General features: G+C 47.2%; 1 annotated feature.

Annotated features, from left to right (window-relative positions):
- Positions 6856–9881: an enhancer, noted in NCBI's record as "VISTA enhancer mm1583". NCBI's record gives its function as "enhancer in: midbrain (mesencephalon)[4/9]" and the evidence as "EXISTENCE:transgenic organism evidence [ECO:0001131][PMID:17130149]".

Here is a 12299-nt window from a genome sequence, read left to right as displayed (position 1 = left end):
TGGGTCCTCTTGAAGGGCAGCCAGTGCTCTTAACCACTGAGCCATCTCTCCAGCCCCGACCTGACAATTTTAAAGAGGGCTAGCCACATATTTTGGAGAATGTCCCTTGGTTGGGGATTTTGTTTGATTTCTGTTGTTTTTATGATTAGATTGGGGTTGTGGTAGAGGGAAGAAGACCCCAGAAGAGATGCATCATTTCCCCTTGTAGCAGAAGTCTGATAGCCTGGCTGTGCTGTCCTCTGCTGGCTCGTTTGTACCTGCCTAGACACTGATGTTATCCGGAAGACTCACTGTTGCACAGCCTCACAGGTGAGGGGGAGAGTTGCTCTCTGCCTCATGTGACAGAGGCCTGTGCAAACACCTGGGATTCTCCCCATCACAATGTCTTCTCAGTCACTTATTTACACCAGTGTAGCCTTGGATACTTTTTTAATCTTTAGCTTAAAATCCAGTACCATGATTTTGTTATCCAAGGATTCTACTTTGTCCATTAAGTGCTCTTCTGGGTGACTTCTGCCTCCTTTGTATAAAATGTCACTATCATCCTCCTTTTACAGATGACAGCAGCAGGTGTGACCACTGTAGACACTGCTCCTTCTAACACACACACACGGCCATGAAAAGGAAATCACAGTCAAAGATTAGGGATTAAAATAAATTATAAGAACCAGAAGTAGCTTAGCTGGTAGAATGCTTGGTTAGCATGCATAACACTATTGATACTTGATACAGACAGGCAGATAGCCAGACAGATAGAAAGAAAACAAGGCTGAGGGTCTTATAGCCCAAGGATAGAATACTTGCCTAACATATACCTAGAATCACAAAGCAAATCTTTTGAGTAAATAATTAAAAAGTTAGTTTCAAACTGGGCTGGAGAGATGGCTTAGTGGTTAAAAGCACTGACTGCTCTTCCCAGGTTCCTGAGTTCAAATCCCAGCAATCACATGGTGGCTCACAACCATCCATAATGAGATCTGACACCCTCTTCTGGTGTGTCTGAAGACAGCTACGTGTACTTACATATAATAAATAAATAAATCTTTGGGCCAGAATGAGCAGGGCTGTTGCAAAAAGAAAAAAAATTAAAAAAACAAAACAAACAAAAAACCCAAGGTTTCAAACTCCTGAGATATTAAAAATATGGTAGTGTGTGTATGTGTGTGTGTTTGTGCGCGTGCATGTGCACGAGCACTGTATTCCTGCAAATCTTCACTATTGGTTATTTCATTTTGTTCCAACAGTCTTTTTATTTTTAGGTTTTTTTTTTGTTGTTTTGTTTTTGGTTTTTCGAGACAGGGTTTCTCTGTATAGCCCTGGCTGTGCTGGACCTCACTTTGTAGACCAGGCTGGCCTCGAACTCAGAAATCCACCTGCCTCTGCCTCTGCTTCCCGAGTGCTGGGATTAAAGGCGTACGCCACCACGCCCGGCTAGCATTTTTAAAAAAAGATTTATTTATTATTATACATAAGTTCACTGTAGCTGACTTCAGATGCACCAGAAGGGGGCATCAGATCTCATTGCTGGTGGTGTGAGCCATCCATCATGTGGTTGTGGGGATTTGAACTCAGGACCTATTAGAAGAGCATTCAGACCCACTGAGCCATCTCACCAGTTCTCAACAAAGTCTTAATTCCTGGTCAGGGTTGTATTTTATAAAACTGCAGTATAGTGTGGCAGGAGGGAACACCTCAGCGGGCCTAACCAAGGAGTTTCTCTGACGAATCATCACCTAGCACAAAAGGAAGTTTACCAGGGGAAGGGAAGGGGACTTGGAGAAGGGGTAGAAGCAGAGAAAGGAGGGGGCCTGAGAAGGACAGACAGAGACAGGGGTGGGGAGGTTGGGGGGGGGAGAGGGGAAAGAGGAGTTGATGGAGGGAGACTGAGAGAGGGAAGAAGGAAGGGGGAAGGGGGAGAGTATACTGTGTGCAAGTATGCACTGCCCTTCTTAAATGCCATGTTGGTTCACACCTGGCAGGTGGCTACCAAAGCTGTTGCTAGGTAACTGTTGGGCAGAGCCTAGAGGAATGCCAACAGTCAGTCCAAGTTTTTGCTAATTTACACAAAAGAATTAAAAAAGATTAAGAAAAATCGCCTGGCAGTGGTGGCACACACCTTTAATCCCAGCACTTGGGAGGCAGAGGCAGGCAGATTTCTGAGTTTGAGGCCAGCCTGGTCTACAAAGTGAGTTCCAGGACAGCCAGGGCTATACAGAGAAACCCTATCTCCAAAAAAACCAAACCAAAACAAACAAACAAAAAAATAGGGGTCCATCTTTAATTCCAGTATTTATTAGACAGAGGCAGGTTGGAGCTCTGTGATTTCAAACCAGCATGCTTTACACAGAGAGTTCAGACCAGCCAAGACTGCATAGTGAGACCCTGACTCAACCACCACCACCAAAAACAACAAACTGGGGCAGGTGGGGTGGGGTGGGGTTGGAGCTTTGGGGAGGTTTAAAAACATTTAAGTGTTTAAGAACATTTCTTGCCCTTCCAGTAGACCTAAGTTTGGTTCCGAGGACCCAGGTCAGGCTGCGTCCAGGGCCTCAGACGCCCTCTTCTGGCCTCTACTGGAACTTGCGCACATATGGCATACAGTCACAAAGACATGCATATACAAAAATAAAAATATTTTTAAACGTTAAAATGTGTTTTAAAGCCGGGTATTGGTGGCAAACACCTTTAATCCCAACACTTGAGAGGCAGAGGCAGGCGGGTTTCTGAGTTTGAGGCCAGCCTGGTCTACAGAATGAGTTCCAGGACAGCCAGGGCTATACAAAGAAACCCTGTCTTGAAAACACCAAAAATAATTTTAAAAAAAATGTGTTTTAAACACCTTGAAAATGTAAAAAGAAATAGTTAAAGGCACACAAAGAACCCCTTTTATAGGAAACTTAAAGTATCAATACTTTCAAAACCATAGCTGAAAGTATCTCTGTGGTTTCCCAGGTCCCACGCGATTTATCAGTCAGCATGTAGCCATGGATACAGGTTCGGACTGCTCCAGCCTCTCTCTGCAACTCTCACCTCCGCAGGGGAGCTACCTTGATCCTGCACCTCAGCTCCCTGTGTCCCCGGCTAGCAAGTAAAGCAACCTCCTTAAGCACAAGGCTCCACCTGCTGCCCAGCCATGGACAGCCTGCCACTCCTCTCTGCACAGCTCAAACCGGGCGGTTGGTTAAGTCTCTGGAACTACAGAAGGAACACAGAATGGATTATGGTATCTATTCTGATCAAAATGACCTTCCTGCCAGCCAACCCACCGGGGAAACTTCTGCCAGCATTGCCCGCTACGCTTGGTAACTGTTGCTTCCCAGTCTCCGCGCTTTCTGCCTCCCTGTCACAGGCCTCATCTCCCCTAAGCTCCACTAGCCTATGAGGCAGGCAGGGAGCCTCTACACTAAAACACAAAGGAGGCATCTGAGTTAGAGATTAAATGGGCAGATAGAAGCAGCCAGCCTTTCCCTCTGATCTGGCAGTCTTCCTATAGCAGCCAGTATCCAGTGTCTTCTGGGGAGTATGTTCTCTCAGCACCTCTTTCCAGGCTTGGCTTAAGACCTGGGAACCTCTTTTGGGGCAGTTCTCTTTGCACCTGCCTATAGAGGAAGGAGCTGTGGGCCTGGGGATGCAGCTAGTGGGTAGTGGGGTTGTGTAGTTGGTGCAAAAACTGGGGGTAGGTCAAGGAGAAGAGGAGGAGAGGGAGGAGAGGGAAAGGAGGAAGGAGGGAGGAATAAAGAGGCCCAAGCTCCTTTCCACTAATGGCAACAGCAAGGCCAAGCCCACTACAGATGCAAGGAAAAGTCCGCCCGAGACTGACACCCAGAGGCCCATGCAGCACCCACGCGCCAGAGGGTCTCAAGCTCACCGCTGTCAGTCTTGACCCCACTAGGAATTTGGGGTGCTGACCCTAGGTGGTGGGGGCACCCTGTGTATTACAGTAGGTTCAGCATGATCCCTCTGCCCCCTAGATGGCAGAGGCAGCCTCCACCCCAGGTTATGAAAAAGACATAGGTCTCCAAACACTGTCAAATGTCCCCAAACCACCCCCAGTTAGACCAGTCCATTGTAGGTTGTCTGGTGTGGTATCTATCTTACTTGTGTTCCTTTCCAGGAATGGGAATTCATTAATATATACTTCATTGATATATAGGCTGAGGGGTTTATAGCCCAGGGATAGAATACTTGCCTAGCATATACTTGGCCCCAGATTCTATCTCTCCCTAGAATCACAAAGCAAATCTTTGAGTAAACAAATAATGAGGAAGCTTCAAGGGCTGGAGAGATGGCTCAGTGGTTAAGAGCACTAACTGCTCTTCCGGAGGTCCTGAGTTCAAATCCCAGCAACCACATGGTGGCTCACAACCATCCATAATGAGGAACAAATAAAAAAGCCTATGGGCTGGAGGGAGTGGGGACCTAGAGAGAGAGAGAGAGGGAAAAAGGAAAAGGGGGAGGGGAGAGAAAGTTTCAAACTCCCGAGGTATTGTATCAGACTATATACAGCTATCCCTTTTTATCTGCTGCGGACTATTGAGCAAACTGCTTTCCCAGAAAGGTGTAAGCAATACCTACCCACTCCTCATAAGGCTCCAGGGATAAACCAAAGTACAATCCCACCAAAGTTCATTTTAAGGAACTAATGCGTCAATGGTGATTCTCACAGACTGTGGGTGAGATGAGGTAGGTGATCCCAGAGCTGCCACACTGGAAAGTCTTCACCCCACGCAGACGACGGCTTCCTCATAGCTGCATAGACGCCGTCTCCTTCAAGTACCTTCCCCAGCTTTTGTTCCCTAACACCTCCAGAGACACCTACCTGTCCCCACCTCCACCTCCACCCCACCCCCACCTGTGCAATTGCGGCAGAGTAACCTACAAATGCCTGGGGGTGGGGGTGGCTGGATTCTCACATGTGGATCCAAGAGTCATGTTGCTACTCTAGAGAATGTCAACGGAACAGTCAAGAAGCCATCATGGACGCCTGAGAGTGGACAGAGCTGCTGAGGAAGCCAACAGCTGTTTTACCAGGAAGGCTGCATTCAGCAAGAGGAGCTTACCCCAGGGTCTCAAAGATATCCAGATCTGCAAGTGTCCAGTGTCTCATATAAAATGGGGCCACGTTTGCATAGGCCCTGCATCTATCTGTATGCACCTCTGATCATCTCTGTATTGCTTATACCACCTATGGCAGATAGTGGCTATGCATGTTCTTACATTGTGAGGTCTTGGGATTTTTTATTTACTTTATTTTCTATGTATGTGTGAGCTTGCACGTGCACATGTATATGTGGGCAACCACACAGTCCAGAGGTGGCCATCAGATCCTTTGGATCTGGAGTTAACTGCCCCACGTGGTTGCTGGAATCTCCGGTCCCATGGCAGAGTAGCAGGCACTCTTAACTGCGGTCTCTCTAGCCCCTCTGATTGCTTTCATTTTGCTTTTTGAGATAGGTTCTTACCGTGCAGCTCAGACTGACCTTAAAGTCGCCATTTCCTTCCTTGGCCCCTCAATTTCTGGTTTTGCAAACGTACACTGCCATGCCCAGCTTTCTTACCCTGTTTAGGGAATAATGATAAGAGGAAAGTCTGCATATATTCAGTGTAGACACATTCTTCATTGGGTGATATATTAGTTAGGGTCTTACTGTTGTGAACAGACACCATGACCAAGGCAACTCTTACAAGGACAACATTTAATTGGGGCTGGCTTACAGGTTCAGTCCATTATCATCAAAGCAGGAGCTTGGCAGCATCCAGGCAGTTGTGGTGCAGGAGGAGCTGAGAGTTCTACATCTTCATCTGAAGGCTGCTAGGAGAAGACTGGCTCCCATGTGGTTAGGAGGAGGGTCTTAAAGTCCACGCCCACAGTGACACACTTCCTCCAACAAAGCCACACCTCCAAATAGTGCCACTCCCTGGACCAAGCCTATTTGAACCACTCAGGTGATGCTCTAACTTGTGATATTAAAATCTGGTCTCATGACATATACATAGAGCACAGTTGTCCACTTCTATGGAAGAGGAGGGCATCAAAGACATGAAACCATGGGTTAAGGGAAGCCCCTTGATCCAATGCCTGGCTTGTAGAATGTCCCAAATTCAATCCCTAGTACTCAAGCATGGGGAGGGTAGCTACTGGAAAATCTGAGTACTTGTCCCCCAGCCAAAGCCTGTTGTGCGTCTGCGGTGCTCTCTCCCAGTCTTCGCAGAGGACTTAGCTGCTGACTCTGCAGTGCCCTGGCTAAGGGACACTCTTTCCCTCACCGTCTCTCCATCATCAACACGTCTTCCTTGTGGAGGAGTTTAACTCATGAGAACAAAATGGCTGCCTGCAGTGCAAGAGGTGCCATGGTCCCCTTTATCTCCAGTAAACAAAAGCTAGTTTCCCTAAATACCCATATACTCACCATTCTCATCCCGTGCACTTTCTAGATGAGCCTGGAGTCCTCAGGTCAAGGGAGCAAAAGCTTGGTCAACTCAAAGGATCCCCATGGGAGCCAGTTCTACAGAGCCACTTCCTTGACCTTTGCCCTCTGAAGACAAGGAGGGATGAAGAGGGAGGGCTCTGTTCTAGCTGAGCATGGACTCAGGGTGTGAGTGTTCCCTGAAGGAAATTTAAGTAGCCTGGGCAGCTCTTGGCAGCCAGGGTATGAGGCTATGATTGTGGAGAGAAGAGATGTTGGATTCCTGTTGGTGGAGTGTGGATGCATGACCCTGACCACGCGAAAGGTTCGAAGGTCTCTCTTTGACTTTGGACAATGACCGTGATCTAGGCCAGAGTTGGAGACACAGCCACGCCCTTCCTGACTCTGTTGGTCTAGGGAGGAGCCCAGGTGCTTCAGTTACTGTAACTAGCACCCTGGGCAAGATTGAAAACATGGAGGACACAGTTCAACCTTTGGCTTTGCCATGTCCTCCTCACCTCAGCTCCCCTGACTCTGAGAACTTGGCATGTTCTGCTGCAGTGTTGGCCCTTCTGAGACCACCTGTGTTACCACCACCCCGCTATACCAACCAGAGCTTGCCTTGAACTGTGCTTAATGCATAAGTGTTGGTAAAACGGGTTGTCAGATAGCTTGCCAAATGCTCGTCCTTTTGAAAAGAAAAAAAAATTTTTTTTGTTTGTTTGTTTTTTTGGAGACAAGGGTCTCATGTGTCCCACACTGGCTTCCAACTTACTGTGTGGCTAATAGCCGTGAACTTCTGATTCTCCTGCTTCCACGTTCCAAGTACAGAGATTATGAGCATGTGCCACTGAGCCCAGTTTATATTGTGCTGGGGAATATACCCAGGGTTTTGTATATGCTAAGCAAGCACGTTACCAACTGAAGTGCACCCCCAGTGTTTTATTATAAATAATATGTATGTATAAAATGTTTAGTGGATTTCTGAGTTTGAGCCCAGCCTGGTCTACAAAGTGAGTTCCAGGACAGCCAGGGCTATACAGAGAAACCCTGTCTTGAAAAAAAAACCCTCAAAAAAGTTTATATAATAATAATAATAATGCTTATAAGTATATACATGTGAGTACACTGTCACTATCTTCAGATGCACCAGAAGAGGGCACCGGATCCCATTACAGATGGTTGTGAGCCACCATGTGGTTGCTGAGAATTGAACTCAGAACCTTTGGAAGAGCAGTCAGTGCTCTTAACTGCTGAGCCATCTTTCCAGCCCTTACACCACCAGTTTCAAGTTGATACCAAATGAAAGAAAAATGCAGACACGCCTTCCCAATCATCAGTGTCAATCACCACAATCATGTCCTATTTGTACTGAAATGGCAGGCAGAGTATGCAGAGTCTATGGGTTTACAGGGTTTTTCGTTTTTAATAATAATAATGGCGACACCATTATTTGTGTGTGGTATATGCACATGTTTATGTGTGCACATATGTATGTGTTCATGTGTGTCTACCTTGATCACTACTTTTTTAAAAAAAGATTTATTTATTAACATTGTAGCTGACTTCAGACGCACCAGATGAGGGCATAAGATCTCATTACGGGTGGTTGTGAGCCACAATGTGGTTGCTGGGATTTGAACTCAGGACCTTTGGAAGGGCAGTCAGTGCTCTTACCCGCTGAGCCATCTTGCCAGCCCCCTTGATCACTAACTTACCTTACTCTTTGAGACAGGGTGTCTCAGTGAGCCTGGCATTCATAGACTTAGCTGGATTAGCCAAATGAGCTCTCTGGGTCTGCCTGTCTCTGCCCTCCATTCTCCAGTGCAGAGCTTCAGGTGTGCATTGCCGTGCCCAGCTTTTTCTCCAGTGCAGGGCTTGGGTCTTGACTGACTGAGCCATCTCACCAGCCCCTTCTTCATTTAAAAAATAGCCTTTACTTCAGGTTAACCATATTCATTGGTATCAATTGAATGAGTTTTGAGAAATGTATTACCTGGTATAACCATGATTCCATTGGTGACAGAATATTCCCATCTTCCCCGGGAGCCCCATGTCCCTTTGCTGTCACTCCCTACTTCCCAAATCCCCAGACAGCCTCTGATTTTTGTTGTAGCCTAATTTGCATGTTGGAGAACTTCAGGCAAACAGCCTCACCGTGGTGGTATGTGTTTCTTTGTGTCTGTCTGGTTCCTGAGCACTTCTGCATAATGACTTCAGCTTTCATTCCTCCTTCGGGGCAGAGCTGTCCTTCCCCCCCTGACGTGCAGTATTCCACTGTGCAGAGACACTGAATATTTGTTCATTCACCTGTTGGTGGCCTTCTATAAACATCTGTGTCCCAGTTTTCTTGTGGACCTATATTTTCAATTTTCACAGAATTTTCTAGACCAAGGACCAGGACTGGCACATCAGGAAAAACAAAACAACAGCCCTCCATGAAACTCGCTTAGTAAGTCAATAAATATTCATTAGGACAAGTGGGCGTGAGGCTTGCAGTTCAGGCTACAGAAAGCCAGAACAAAGCCAGCTCTCATCATGGCTGCCTGTGTGGTCAGCCTGGCTGAAGAGCTGCTGCCCTCTGTGGTGGAGCCTGCCTAACCAGGGAGACCACCAGGGAGTCAGGAATCTTCACTTTCCACTCCACCAGCTCCACATTCTGAAGACAGGTGTGAGGGAAAGGTTTTAGTGGCTCCAAAGGAGAGAACCTAAATTACCTAAATTCTCTCTCTCTCTCTGTCTGTCTGTCTGTCTGTCTCTCTCTCTCTCTCTCTCTCTCTCTCTCTCTCTCTCACACACACACACACACACACACACACACACACACACACACACACACCTCTTAAGCCCAAGGTTGGCTTCTCTGAGCATGGGACCTCCCATTGTGGGGAAGGGAGCTATGTGGGCCTAACGGAGAAGGCTGTAAATACAGACTGAGCCTGGGTCCTTTCCTCAGGCACCCAGAACACATCATCAAAATAGGGTGGTGGGAGTCACTTGGCAGCTGGTTATTCTCATGATCTGAAGCTGGGCGCTGAAGGCTCCAACTCACCCACACTCTGCTAAAGACTGAGGGAGGGGCTGGTGAGATGGCTCAGCAGGTAAGAGCACCCGACTGCTCTTCCGAAGGTCCGGAGTTCAAATCCCAGCAACCACATGGTGGCTCACAACCATCCGTAACGAGATCTGACTCCCTCTTCTGGAGTGTCTGAAGACAGCTACAGTGGACTTACTTAAATAATAAATAAATCTTAAAAAAAAAAAAACTTTAAAAAAAAAAAAAAAAGACTGAGGGAGACTCCTTCTACCCCCAGGTGGCTGTTGGCAGCTTCAGCAGGTCTTTGGTTGGCAAAACCATCACTTCCAGCTCTGCCTGTGTCCCCCCAGTGCCTCCTGTGTGTGGGGTCTCTCTTTGTGGCCTTCAAAGGACATTGTCATTAGCTCTGAGGCCCACTTTAATCCCAGGGTGGCGTCACCTTGAGGTCTGTAGTTAGTTATGATCACATCTACAGAAGTCCCTACTTGTAAATAAGGTCACACTCGCAGGTCGTAAGATTTGGGGACACTGGTATTCATTGTGTATCAGTTGGGGACCCTGTATCAATTGTGTTCAAAAGGACACAATTCAACTGATTCCAACAGGAGAGTGAATATGAATGTGGGAAAGATTCTGAAACAGATGTGTCAATAAAAAACCAATATCAAGGCTGAAGGTATAGATCAGTGAGAATTTATGAGGCTGTGCATTCAATCCTCAGCAATACATGAATGCATACACACAGAGACACACACGTATACACACTGATACACAGACATATACATGGACACATACACACAGACACCACCCCCCCCACAGAGTTTCTTCTCAGCAGTTCAAAGGTAGGCTGGGTCCATTTGACAAGGAAGTGTCTCTCAGTCCTTAGCTTTGCTGGGTGTCCTGTTGCCCAGCTGCTGTGTCTAAGAAATTGCCTTCCACTGTTCCCTCAGGTTTTATGTGTTGGAAGCTTTCTCCTCAGAGGCGATTGGAGACATGGTATGGGAACCAGTTGGAGTTTGAAGGGTGAGCCTTGCTTGGGGTCACTGGGGACAGACTCCCAGAAGGGACTAAAGTATTTCTTCTGGGAGACCAATCACAGGTGGGTTGCTTTAAAACCTTGGCTCTAGCCCCTACTCAGCCTCTCTCTCACTTCCTATTGGAGATTTTCCTGTCTTGTATATGTTCCCATCTTGTATATGTCAGCCATGAGGCCTCATGAGAGGTAAGCCAATATCCACACCATTCCCGGTGAACCTTCAAATCTGTGAATTCGGTAAACCTCTTTTCTTTATAAAATTAGCCTGCCTGCGTATTTCATTATAGCAATGAAAACTGGACTGAGCCAACAGTCACTAGGCAGGCCTGTCCTAAAACCACCCCATTGTCTCACTGAGTAGGGTGCACAGAGAGGTGTCTTCTGGTACAAGCACTACCCTGAAGTTCTGGGAAGCTTTGGACTTCATCTTCCTTCAGGGTCTTGGGGAGCTCAGATCTGAAGCTCTCCACTGAGGCAGAAGTTCTGAGACACCAGGCAAGGCCCACAACCTGGACACAAGAAGCTGAGGCAACATTCAGTTTTGAAAATGAGACCAAGGGCAGGACTGAGAGCCTACCTCTGAGGAACTCAGGGACAAGTCAGCCTGAGGGGAGCCCTGATGAGCTACTGTGGTAGCCTCACCCATTCCTCCATTCATCTGAGGCAAAGGTTTGCCCTGCCTTGTTGTCAGAGATAGGCTATAGGCCCTACCACACTGAGTATACAGCAAGTGTCCAGGAGGACAAAGAGAGAAAGTGGTAGAGGCTCCCCTCCCAGTGCTTACCATTCCTGCCTTCCACTGGACAGATGCCATCCATCGCTTCTCCCAACTCAGCCTCAGTTAATCAACCCACTTCTTTCAGATAAGCCGTTCTGAGCCATACTTACCACATTGATCAGGCCAGTAAACCTCCCTTTACCAACATGTACATTGGTCATTCACTCTATGAACTACTTAGAAAAGCAGCTGGGACAGTCTCACTTAGTAGGCTTGTTCATAGAAGGATCAAGATCTGGGGACTAGCCTGGTGGCACCCACCAGTAATCCCAGCACTCAGGAGTCAGAGACAAAAGGATCCCACGTTCAAGGGCAGCCCAGGCTATAGAGCAAGATCATGTCTAGGGAAATAACAAAAGGGGCTAGAGAGATGGCTCAGTGGTTAAGATCGCTGGCTGCTCTTCCAGAAATCCTGGGTTTGATTGTCAGCAACCACAGGGCAGCTCAGAACCATCTGTAACTCCAGTTCCAGGGGACCTGATGTCCCACCTCCATGAGTGCCATCAACACAAGTGGTACATAGAAATTCATGCAGACAAAACACCCTTATACATAAAATAAAATAAGATAAGATAAAATAAAATAAAATAAAATAAATAGTCAAGATATGGTAGCACATGTTTGTACAATCCTTGTACTCTGGAGAATGAATTAGGAGGGTTGTTTAGAGTTTGAGGGCACCCTGAACTACACAGTGAGCACCAGGCCCTCCAGAGTTATATAGCAAGACCCTGTTTTCAAAATATAGAGTCAAAACAGAACAACAAAAGACAAATAGGTCACACGTGGGGGTAGCGCAGTTGGTGGAATATTTACCTAGCATCCACAAAGGCCAGGCTCAGTTCCCAACACTGCATAAGCCAGGCACGATGGTGCACACCTACAATCCCAGCACTCCTGAGAAGGCGGCTTTGGCCTTCCAACCTTAACCGAAGATCAGCTCACTAGCAATCCGCTGGCCTTCAGGACCAGTTGGCAATACTTGATATCCTCAAGGATGGAGCAGTTACTGGGGTCTCAGCCCTGCTCAGTAAGGGCAGC

The sequence above is a fragment of the Mus musculus genome, chromosome 11 (assembly GCF_000001635.26).
Source record: "Mus musculus strain C57BL/6J chromosome 11, GRCm38.p6 C57BL/6J".
NCBI classification, from domain to species: domain Eukaryota; kingdom Metazoa; phylum Chordata; class Mammalia; order Rodentia; family Muridae; genus Mus; species Mus musculus.
This window is presented reverse-complemented; position numbering and strand designations above follow the sequence as displayed.